Raw genomic sequence first — 11974 nt, 5'->3', positions numbered from 1 at the left:
CGCAGGGACGCAGTGGCCACGGTGCTATGCGCCCCAGCCTGGAGTTAGCTGCTTCCTGCATATGTGACCCGGGCACTTGACCTCACGCTTCTCCCTGGCCCCTTTTGCCCAGCTGTGAAATGGAGGTGACAGTGGGCGTGTCCTGGTTACTGAGGGAGAAGATGGGTGCTCCATGCTCCTGACCGCTGGAGTCACAGCAGCCCCTCTGCCCTGGCGGCCGTCACCCCCTGTCCTTGTGGCCTCCAGGAAGTGGCTGCACTGGAGTCTGGGCTGAGAGTCGGCAGCCCCAAGCCTCCCTAAGGAGCTTGCCATGGTTACCAGCTGCCTGCAAGGAGAGGCCATAAATCCTGAGCCTGGGGTGGCGGGAGGAGGAAACCCATGTGGGGGGCGGGAAGGGGGGCAGCTAAGTGGAATTGAATCTTGTTGAAGGAGGAGGCCCACGCCTCCCTGGGCCTGTAATTTACTGCGAGGTTGACAAGATGAAAGCAGAATTTTCAGTGGTATAATCGCCAGGACCTCAGGGAGCCGCCAGAGATGAGCCACGAGGCCGGCGGTGGCGCCCGGCTTTAAGCGAGATCTGGGGCGCTGAACCCGCGGTGATCACCGCAGGGCAGACCCAGCCACCTCCCCGAGCAGGGCCAGGGCCTGCCTGGCTCAACCCAGGGCTCAGGCCAGGGCTTGTCTGCCGCGGTCTGCAGAGTGCAGGTCAGGCTCCAATTTTTCAGCAGATTTTATGTAGTGGAAGGTCCTGTCCAGAAGGGCTGTGACCGTGGCTTAGACAGCTGAACCCCTTGTTGGAAACTGCCCTCAGCCACAGGTCACATGCTGGAGGGCTGGAGCGGGCCCATGTCCAGCGTCTGGTAGATGTTGCTTTCATAGGCCTGGTCCCGGGCTCTGCTTGGAGCATCCGAGCTCTGAGAGGCCCAAGGGAGCAGCTGAGGCCTCTGCTGAAGCAGCATCGCCATTCAACCTCCCCCTCCCGGCCCTGTGTCCCTCATCCTTCCATGGCGTTCCCCACTGCTCTCCCCATTAAACGTCCCAGGGCTTATCTCCGCCCGGGACTCGGTTTCCATGGAGCCAGGCCTAAGGCCTTCAGGCACCAAGATGCTTGTTTTAAATCTGCCTTGGCATGTGGTGCTGAGCTAGGATCCCAGGTCGGGGGACTGGGCCCAGCAAGGGGAGGAATCTAGCCAAGGACACACAGGGTTAGAAGCAGAAGCGGAGACGGGGCAGCAGCCCACTCGCCCAGCCTCTCCATTTTGCAGGTGGAAAGACTGAGGCCCAGAGAGCTGGGCAATTCCGCACCTGTCTCCGCTGAAGGGTAGGCTGGGGTACGAAGGCAGTGTGCCGGCGTGGCAGCTCTTGGCTTTGGAGTTGGGCCCTGGCCTCCGCTCCTCTGGGTAGCTTTATTTTTCATCAGTAACTGGAGAAATTAAAGCCCGTTTTAGGGGAATGGCATGAGGATGGCCTCAAATAATAAGAGCTCCCAGGGGTTGTCGGGATGGGCCTTTCACACACCCCTGGGTGAACCACTAAAAATGTGTGTCTCACAGCAGGTGCGCAGGGCTGACACAACTGCCTGACACAACTCGCTGGCCACCAGGTCCGGGGTCGGCTGGGAAGCCTCCCTGACCTAGGACAGGCTCTGGAACCAGGCCTTCCCAGTTCCAATCCTGTCTTCCTATTTCCCGACTGTAACCCTGGGCATGTTACCTCACCTCTCTCTGTCCCCGTTCCTTCACTAGTAAAATTAAAATAAGAGATGAGACAGAGTCACAGGTCAAACAAGGTAGCTCTTGTAAAGCAATCAGCACTATGGTCAATGAGAACAGCCTTTATTTTTAGCTCACAAGCCCTGGCACATAGAAGGAGCCCGGTACGTGCTGTCTTCGTTAATAGGTCAGATGTTCTGAGGACCTGGGATCTGCACGTTGAACAAATGCCCCTGGTTATGTTGCCACCATGACCCTGGTCCTCTGATAAGCCCTGGAAGCCACTGCTTGACTCTCTGTTGTGCAGAAGCCCAGAGAGGTTGAGAACTTGCCCAAGGTCACCCTGCAAGGCGGAATCAAAGCCAAGTTTCAATCTAGTCCACTTGCCTTCCAGCCTAGAGAGATTTTCTGTACCACGAAGGGACAGGCTCCTTAATGTCATCTGCTTGGATGGCAATAAAAATTAACCGCCCTGAATATGGGCATCATCACTGCAGCTCTAAGACAGAGACGAGACTAAGGGATGCTGAAACCAAATGTCACACATGTTCCTCGGGTACCCAAAAGGGATCCCCAGTGATTCTTTGGAGGACTCCCCACTTCAATAGGCTCCCCACCAAGGTCTCTCCTGTGGCCTGGGCAGGACCCGATGCCAGGCACAGGGTGGGTTACCCTAGGAGACTGAGCAAGCAGAGCTGAAGGCGGTGCTTGACCCGTGGCTCATCGCGGTTCCGCTCCCCCGCCTCTATCCGTGCATCCTGCAGAAAGCTACAGGGCCACTTGGGGCCACCTCCGTTATTTCCCCAAAACAACGGGTAGTATCTTCCAGCTCAGTGACAGTGAGCCTTCTCCCTCAAGGTTGCTACAATAGTAGCAGGATGTGCAGGAGGAGAGGACACTGTTGGGACCCCCAAACCTCTGTGGCAAGGTTCCTTTGCAATAGATAACTGAGGGAGAGACTCAGAGGCAGGATGGGAGAGCGGAGATCAGAAGCTGTGTGTGAGCAGGTGTAACAGACAGAATGTTGGGAGATAGACAGACGTCATCTTAAACATGAAGGGAAGGAAGAGAAGGGGGGGATCGGAAAGGGAAAACAAAGACTAAATAGAGCGATATATGATCCACAGTGTGTTCATGTGGCGGAGTACTATAAAGCAACGAAAAGGAACACAATGCAAACAGAGGCAAGTCTCAAAACAATGCCAATGAGATGCAAATGCGTATATACAGTGGGATTCCATCTATGTCAAGCACAAAAGCAAATGAAGCTAAGACTTTAGCAATTTGTTTTTAGGTGCTTAGATTACAAAGGAAGGCCAGGAACTGGTTATCATAAAAACCCAGGATGGAGGGAAGCAGTTATGGTCCAGAAGGGACACTGAAGCGGGGGGTAATTTTCAGTGTTTCCATCAAATGGTGGCGCCTTGGAAATCATTTTGTGATTATTTGTTAAACTCTGCATTTATGACTTGTGCACTTTGCAGTGTGAACGTTGAACTTCTCAATTTTAAGTGATTACAGAAAGTTGAGGGAAAAGAGGGGAGGAGAGCAGAGCAGGCAGCTCCCGGGCTCTGCTTGGCTGGCACCACCGCAGGGCCCTACCCCCCATCCGGCCGCGTTTGTAAAATGGAATAAATATTGACACGGCCGGGATGGTATTCAATTTGTCCTGATCACTGGGCTGCGGTGAGTTCTGACAGGGTGCGGTGTAAAACAGCAGCTCGAGATGTAATTTCTACTGTCAACATGATGTACAGCGGGCCCTGCCTGCAGCAAGGCAGGCGGGCAGGGGGGGGGGCGGGCGGGAGCCAGGTGCGGGGGGGGGCCACCTGGCTGGAGGGCTTGGGTGGGCCGCCCCTGGGCAGGTAAGCAGGAACAGCAAGGAGCGTCTGCCTGTGCGGCGTGTTTGCGTGCGCCTGAGTGAGTATGCAAGCGTGTGTGTGTTCACCGCGTGCATGGGAGGTGAGGCCTTGAGCGCCACTCAGGAGTAAGCAGAGGGGCGGCGGGTGAGACGTGGTTCCTGCTCCCCGCCAGCTGCGCCCCTGTCCTTCCCTCCTAGCAGCCCCCCAGCTCCTGCCAGTACCCACCCCCCTCCCCACTTCCTGCCACACCCGTGGAATTCCTGATCCACCACTCAGTAGGTGTAAACTTGGGCAAGTCCGGCGCCCTGAGTGACTGTGCTTTCTTCTGTCATAGAAATTTCAAAAAGAGGGTGGTGAAAATTCAGATCATGGCTATAAAGCGCCCTGCCTAAAACGGAGTATCGTTTTTTATTATTAGCTAATTGACTGGCACCATGCCTGGCACATGGCAAAAGCTTTATAAATGTTGTCTGTCAACATTCTCACTGACTCAGAACCAGTTCCGGACATCAACCTGCTTCCTTCACTATTCCTCTCACTGCCAAGACTGTTTCCCACCGCAGCAAAGCTTGGGACCCTCAGGGGAACCCCATGGTGTCCCACGGCCCTGGCATGCCCGTGGCTGAAAGGCGAAGGCCCATGAGATGACTCACCTGGTGGGGCATTGTGAGGAGCACCCCGGGTCCTGCACATCAGGTGAAAGAACAGGTCCTGGGTCTTAGTGAGTGAGCGATACATGTCAGAAAAAAACTAAAAGAAAAACCGGAGAGCACTTCTTGATGGCACTTGCTCGCCCGTTCCCCAGTCCGGTCCTTCGCCAAGCCTGGTCGTCTCTGCTTCCGAAATATTGCACGTCTGTCCTCCTGACACCTTGAGGGCTGAGCCCCCACTGTGTCGCACCCAGACGCTGCCCGCTGCCTCCCTGGCCCCTTCTGCCTGTCCCACTGGGGTTGCTCTGTAAGCGGAGATATTAAAATCACAAGTGGGATCACATCTCCTCTGTGAAAACCTTTCAAGACCCCCACAGCCCCTGAGCCAAAAGCTAAACCCCGCCAGCCCCTGGGTCAGCTGCCTCTCCTGGTCTCTTGCTGGGCGCTAGGTCCTCAAACTTCGGTCCCACCCAGACCTGGTTACTGTGCCCCAGTCTATCTCTTTCCTCCTGAAGTTTCAGCTGAAAAGTCCCTCCCTAATGGGGCTGTGCCCCTGTTAAACATGGGGTCCCCTGTTCTTTCTCTTTGCGGAACTCAATTCAGTTGGCGATTGTCCAACGACGCATGTGGTTATCGGCTTAATGAGTGTAGCTCCCCCTTACCCACAGGGACAGGGACCTGAACTTGCCCTGCCTCATCCTCCGTCTCTAGCACAGTGTGCAGCAGCACATAGTAGGTGCTCAGTAAATATTGATGACTCAACACATGGAACAAGCAGCAGAAAGCGATGTCATAGCAGGACAGTCTGGGGGAGGAAGGCAGAACCAGGCAAGTTCCTCACCTGCCTTCTGGTCACCCCCATCAGCCCCCCCCTTGCTTCCATTCATCCCACGTGTTCTTTTGCACCTGCCCTGAGCATGGCAGAGTTAGGAGCTGTGACAGAGCACCGACGGAGGCCCCCCGCAGTCAGTAGACAGAGGGCTGAGGCAGGCGAGGGAGGGCCTGGTTCTGAGCTTGTGTTCAGGGGAGTGAGCTCGCTGAAGGCAGAGGGAGCAGGCGGGGTCCTGAGAGGGCCTTCCTGCGGGGGGCACAGCGGAGCGAGGCCCCGAGACTGGGCTGTGGAGAGCAGCGGGCGGCCCCACTGTCTGGGAGACGGTTCATGAAGATGTGGTATCCACAGGCCGAGAGGGCAGGTCTGGGTCTTGAGGCCGCTGCGGTCACATGGGCAGGGGCTCCAGGCACGGGTTCTGGCGCCAACGGCCTGGAGTTCAACTCGCAGTCCCACGGCATCCCAGTCGTGTGACCTTGAGCCAGCCCCATAAGCTCTTGCGCCTTCATTTCCTCATCTGAAAAATGAGGACAAGTAAGAGCGCCCATGGAGTCACCGGCCGAGGCCCCTTCCCAACACTGGGCGGTAATAATGAAGGCCAGGGCCGAGGCTGGTTAGAGGGAGGCGGGAGGTTACAGGGAGCTGGGGAAGGGTGGAGAAGCTGCCACACTGCTCTGGGCTGTGTGATGGTGCAGCTGGTGGTCTACTCAGCATAGACGGGCGCAGGTTCATCGCCGGGAGCCTGGGGCCAGCCTTTCCTGGTGAGGTGACCCTGTAAGTGGGGTGTGCGTGACCCCAACTTTGCTCAACCCTCTCCCCTGATTTCCCATGTCTGTCTCCCTGGATAATGGTCCAGCTAACAAGCCCAGAAGCTTCGGCATATCCTGACTCCACACACAAACACTTAGGTATATAATCGTACCCCTATCTGGCAACACACTCTGGCTTATAAGCTACGTGCATCACCCAAGGGCCCCAAGGCCCCATGCAGATACTCCTTCCACACGTCTGAGCACCTACCACATGTAGGGAGCTGGGTGCTGGGTGCACTCATGCTCGTGCGTGTCGAGGGCACATGAGACCATCACCAGCTGCTCTCTGGTGTACGGGTCCCCTGTGTCTCCCCTCTGGAGAGCAGGCGCCCATGGGAGAGAGGTGAGCAGGCAAGGTCTCCCCGCCCGTCATACCTCAACAGTTCCTGCACTTCACTGGGATCCAGTCTGGCCTGGAGGAAGAGCACTAAGCTGGTGGCAGTGGTTTCCCTCCAGGGAGAAGGCAGCAGCCAAACAGAGCGCTGGGCTCAGGACCCAGGAGGCACAGTGCCCTTGGGACGGAGCAGACAGCAGCCAGACTGCCAGGCACAGCTCTCACTGGCAGGCCTGGAAGCTGCTGGCGTGGAGGGAGGTCAGTGTGCAGGATGGAGCGAATGAAGGAACGGACAAGCGAGTGAGCTGCTTCCCGCATTACCCTCTGCTCAGGCACCAGCCAGCTCCGAGCAGCACCGCCTTGATCCTGGGCAGATCTTTGCCCTCCTTGTAAGCAGGGACCCTCGGCGCAAAGCAAATGCGTAATTGTTAGACAAATGCATAAGTGAATCATGGGTGACTGCTTGGAGGATCTCTGTGGCCCCTGCTACCTGGTCAAGATACTTTGTATTGTCGTGTGGGGCCCAGTAGAATCTGTCAGGTGATCAGAGGCGGTACCCACCGCCGTGGCTGTCACTAGCGCTTGCTGCCATCCCGTGGGCTCCTTCACTGGCATCTTCCCACCAGATCCCACATTGGCCCACACAGGGGAACACTCTTATGAATGATTATTTTCAGTTGAGAGAACTAAGGCCCAGAGAAAGGCAGCAAATGACTAAAATCACACAAACACTGAAACAATGAAACTGGGGCTTAAACCCGCTCTGACTTCAAACCCGTGATCGTAGGTCCCCGGGGGTGTTAATTCTGCCCCGAGATGGAGGGACAGCTGTCAGGCGCTCTGCAGAGGAGTTGGGGTAAGGAGCCCCCCACAGCTCCATGAGGGCCCCCCTGCTTTGTTCTCTCCTGGAGCCACTCTGCCTGCCACTCTCCACTCTTCTTGGTCTTGACAGAGTAAAAAGCCGGGAGCAAATGTGCAGGGGGTGGGTAGCCCTTCCTTTGTCCCCAGGGAGACAGCCGGAGACCAAGGAGCCTGAGCCGTGGACCTGGCAGTCACACGGCCTTGGCAGCAGTGGGAACAGGGCCCTGAGAAATCAAGAAAGGACAGGCTGGCCCCGGGGCCAGACGCTGGAAGGACACAGTGTGGCGGCCAGAGGGAGGCCCAGAGCACAGACAGAGCCACAGTAAATCCACGAGCCTGGCAGCTGCTCTGTGAGAGAGAAAGACCTGGTGTCCAAGCAGCTCTCAGACATCTGAGGCAAGCCGCTCCTGAACCCCTCCCAGGCTGGGGATCCGGGCTGCATCCTGCCAGATGCGCGCAGGGGAAGGGAGGGGTGGGAAAAGTTCTAGGTATGGACTCTGCCCCCCGGAAACTTGCCATCACAGCTAATAAACCCTAGAGGAAGATCCAGCTAGGCAGGGGTGATGGTGTTCAGGGGAAAGAGAATGGGAGCCCGAGGAAGTGGAGGCTGGAACTGATCTTTGTGACCTGGAGTGGGTAAACTCAGCCACTCAACAGCACCCTCAAGGATGCAGACTGTTCCATCCTTCCCAAGTAGGTCCCCCGAGGAGCGGCTCTCCTCAAGCTCCCAAAATGGCCACTATTGCTCCAGCCGTCACCTCCTGACCCAGGCAAAAAAGCAAAAAGGCTCTCCTCGAGGCATCTTTCTAGAAGTAAAAGAACACATTTCCCCAGGACAGCAGTACCCTTTGTGCCTAATTGGCCAGAACTGTGACCCACAATACTTTGTAAACCAGTCTCCGGTGAGGAGAGAGGAAACGGCTCTTCACGTTCACAGGCGTAGACTGAGCACTCCCGAGGGAAGGTGACTACTGAAACAAGGAGGGAGTGTGGGGGAGCCGACTATTTCTAATCACCCTCTTTCAGACACACAAAGCCGGACAGCTGGGGAATGGGTGGGCCTGGAGTAGCTGGCAAAACAATCCTGGGCGTGAAAACTCACAAATATCTGTGGCGTGAAGGAACGTGCACCGGGAGGCACATGTGCTGACCCGCGTGACGACAGACGCATGTCTGTGCGCAGCAGGATCCGCACACAGGCGTGGACCTGAGCGCAGGTGGGTTTCAGGTGGTGACGTGCAGGTCGGCAAAGCTGACAGTTTGGAGTCAGGCTGGAGCTCAGCTCTTCCTCCTACTTCAGATTCAGCCACTGTGCGGCAGGTTGAGACCTGCAGCCCACAGGAGACCCCCAAGTCCAGCAGAGTGGCGCGCAGCCCTTGGGGTTCCCCAGTGCCCCTCCCGAAGGGCTCCGGGGCCAGGACAGGGTCCCGTGGCAGACGCCTGCTCGCGTGAAGCAGTCGGAGCAGGAAAGGGAGCGGGGTGGGCAGCGAGGCCCCTGTGTCTGCGTGGTGCTGGCAGGGCTGTGCGGAGTGGCAAAGAGTGGGCGGCAGCCAGGAAAGCTGCCAGCAGGCAGAGGGAGGGAGGTCTGGCCCCCACCCTTGAAACACTCCCGCAGAATGTGCCTCCAGGGCAGCGGGGTGGGGTGCTGAGGCACAGCACCCCCGCCTTGTGCTGCAGCCCAGCACTGGGCTGCATCCATGCAGAAGGGATGCCCCACGGCAGAGGAACCCAAGCCCTGGGCTCGGGCCCGCCTCCATCCCCACGTCTCCTGGCATCTCTGGGTGACAGTCTTGGATTCTGCTTTGCCTCCTAAAGTGGGATCTGACCCCCCAGGTGGTGCCCGGGCCAGCCCTCTCGCCAATGCCTCCCCAGCGGCCCAAACTCCACTGTCCGGACAATGCCTGCGCTTGACTCAAGTGCACCTTGTCCATGATGCCATCCCTACTCTGCACCTGCGTGCTTGGCCCTCTGAAGCCAAAGGGCTCCATCACAATATTCCTTCATGGCTATATACCTGCTGCCCCTCCTCCCGGGTCCACCTGATCGGGCCAGGCCCCCCTCTCATGCCTCATCTTCAGCCACCACCAGCTCTGCGTCAGCACAGCAGTCTCCTCGCTGGTCCTCGACTTGTCCCGGCCTCTGGACATTTGCACATGCTGTTCCCTCTGCAGGGAACTATCTTGTGTCCAGTTCCTCTCATCTTCCTAGAACAGTCAATGTCACCTCCTCCAGGAGGCCTCCCCTGATGCCCTCTCTATAAAATAACACACCACCCCAGCCCTCTGTCCCTGTCTTGCCCCTCTCTTCCCTGGCTTGTGTTTCTTCTTAACACTATCACTCCCTGATACTGTGCTATAGATTTTATTTCCTTATCGTCAGAAGGTCCATTCCACGAGGGCAGAGACTGTTTTATTTGTCACCTTAGCCCGTTACACAGCACATGAACGAGGGTCCAGGAGGTACTGGTAAGCATTTGTAAGAAGAGTAAATGAATAACCCGAGACTCAGCTCTCCTGATACGGAGCTGAGTAGCTGATGGCATCTTGCTGTCTTACACAAAATTATTTCAATGCAGTATGTTGAGTGAATGAATGAAACACACTTGTCTCCCACTTGTGGATGCTAATGTTTGATAAATGACTGAGACTTGGTGCCGCCCTCTCTTGTAAAAGGTGCAAGGGAAAAGGGGAGGGAGGGGTGTGGAAAGGAAGAGGGAGAGAGAGCAGCGATGGTGGTGGGGGGGGCAGAAAGCCCTGGGAGATCACCTCTATTTCCCCCTGTTATGCCCTCCACTGCCCTCCCCACAAAAAATGCCAGACCCCCAAGCCTCCCTCCGCCAGCCAGCCCTCCCTGCATCCCTGCAGAGCTGTGATGGGGCTGGAACTGCCGCTGGAGTCAGGGGAGCAGTTCCTGGTGTGCAGGGAAGTCATAAACTCCAGGAAATGAAGGCTTCTGAGCTCGCCTCCTCCTCACCCATAACTCCCCCTCGTTAGGCCAGTCCTGGCCACAAGGTGGGGAATCATGCCGGATCCCCAGGGCACCAGCGCGGGCCTGGATTGAGGAGTCAGACCACCAGCATGGGGAAGTGTCTGCCCACATTCCCTGGTTCTGCCAGCATCGCCAAGTCCCATAAAGTGGGCACGGAGGGGTGGGAGGGTTCCTGAGGATGCTCACAGTTGGGCGCAGGTCCCCCTAATCTCCATCAGCTCAGAGTGGGACCTCAAGAGAAGCAAGGACCAGCAGGTCCAAGATGCCTCCTCTCTATTCTCTGTGGACAATGGATGGTTTCTTATGCAGTTTTAGCCCCTCACCATCACCCTCACCTTCCAGCCACGTCAGTCTCCGACCTGGAAACCCTTCCATAAAGAAATTCTGTACTCACTACTTGGGAGGTGCACGGGGCAATGGAAAATCCCCCAAACATAGCACACAAACTCTCAAGTTTGTGACTGCAGCTAGTTAGTGAATTGAAGGCAGAAAGGACTAAGCTGTGGCACGTGTTCAGAGGAGGTGGCTGACTTCTTCTGCCCCAAACAGCCCAGCCTCTTCCTGTATCTGCAGAACTTGACCGGGGCCCGATCAGGCCTTCCCGCCTCCTCTGCCCATCCCCGGACCCCATGCTCCCAATCTAACTCCACGGACTATTCTGCACCCCCTGTCTGCACGCACGCCTCTCCCTTTCTTCTGCAAGCTCAGTGCCCCTCCTCCAAGAAGCAGCCCCACCCCCTGCCTGCCTCCCATTTCCAGCCACTGGTGCCCACTCCCTTCCCTGAGCCCCACAAGTCTCAGGTTGCATCCTCATCTATAGCCCAGATCATATGCCACCTACTTGTAGGTTGTTATGGGGGGGCTGCCCCACCCCGCTAAGCCAAGCTGTGTGTGTTTGTGTGTGTGCGTGCATGTGTGTGTGTGTGTGTGTGTGTGTGTGTGTCTTGGCCCCAGTGCTCCCCCAAACCTGGCAGAGAGCCACAGCTCAGTGGAATTGACTTGTTGAACGGAGCTGAACCAGTCTTGGGCTGAGAGGGAGCAGGGCCGAGCCCCTCACCTCTAGTTGCTGTTCTTAGCGCCTGAAATTCCTCCATTAAAGCAGCTGCTGTCCCCTGTAAACACCCACATTAAGCCATTATTCATCATTATGGCTTGAGTAGGAGTTAGTCCCTCAGATCCTTTCTTGCTGAAAGCAGGATCTGATGGAGGGAGGGAAGGAGAGATGGATTGACCTGGGGATGGCAGTGCTGGGCCAGAATGGGGGGGGGTAGAGGAGGGGAGGAATGTCTCAGCCTCTGGGAAAGGTTTTCTGGGGGGACGTGGGAACTCCAGAGGCAAGCCCAGGGGGGTTGCGACTCTGCCCTGTGTCACACAGGGCACCCCCCAGCAAGGTGCTCTGGGACTCAGGCACCTGCCCTGAAAGGGAAGGGCACAGTAACCTTCCCTGGGCTCGTGTGTGGGATGAAACCGCTGTGCTGTGCTGTGGGGGTGGGTAGGTAGCAGGGGGGTGCTTCTTGAAGACCCCTTGGAGAAGGGGCGTGCTGTCTCTGGGATGGGGGAATGCCAGGGGCTGAACTGGGCTGGGAGACTGGGAGGCGGAGGGAGGACGGGGCCCCTGGATTGGGAGTGGGGGCTGGTGGAGAACCCCTGGAAAGGAAAAGGAAGAAGTTCCGAGGGTGGGAGAGGCGGCTGTGTGATGGGAGTTGAAAGGGAGGCTCCAAGGCCGGGCTGGGAGCTGGGGGGCCTGCCAGACTGCGCCCAGTAAACAGGGGGCGCAGGGGTTGCTGCTTTATCCGTCCACCTGCACGGGCACAATAGGTGTCTGATGAGTGAGCTAAGGAGCGGACACGCGCCTGCCCCGCCCCCACGCGGAGCCTCCTCTGATGTTTCCCTGTTTCTCTTGCAGGCTCCTGGTCCCGGAGGATC

Source organism: Condylura cristata, unplaced genomic scaffold (assembly GCF_000260355.1).
Source record: "Condylura cristata isolate star-nosed mole 26May11 unplaced genomic scaffold, ConCri1.0 scaffold00022, whole genome shotgun sequence".
Lineage (NCBI taxonomy): Eukaryota > Metazoa > Chordata > Mammalia > Eulipotyphla > Talpidae > Condylura > Condylura cristata.
The sequence above is the reverse complement of the archived record's forward strand: the minus strand, read 5'-3'. Positions refer to the sequence as shown.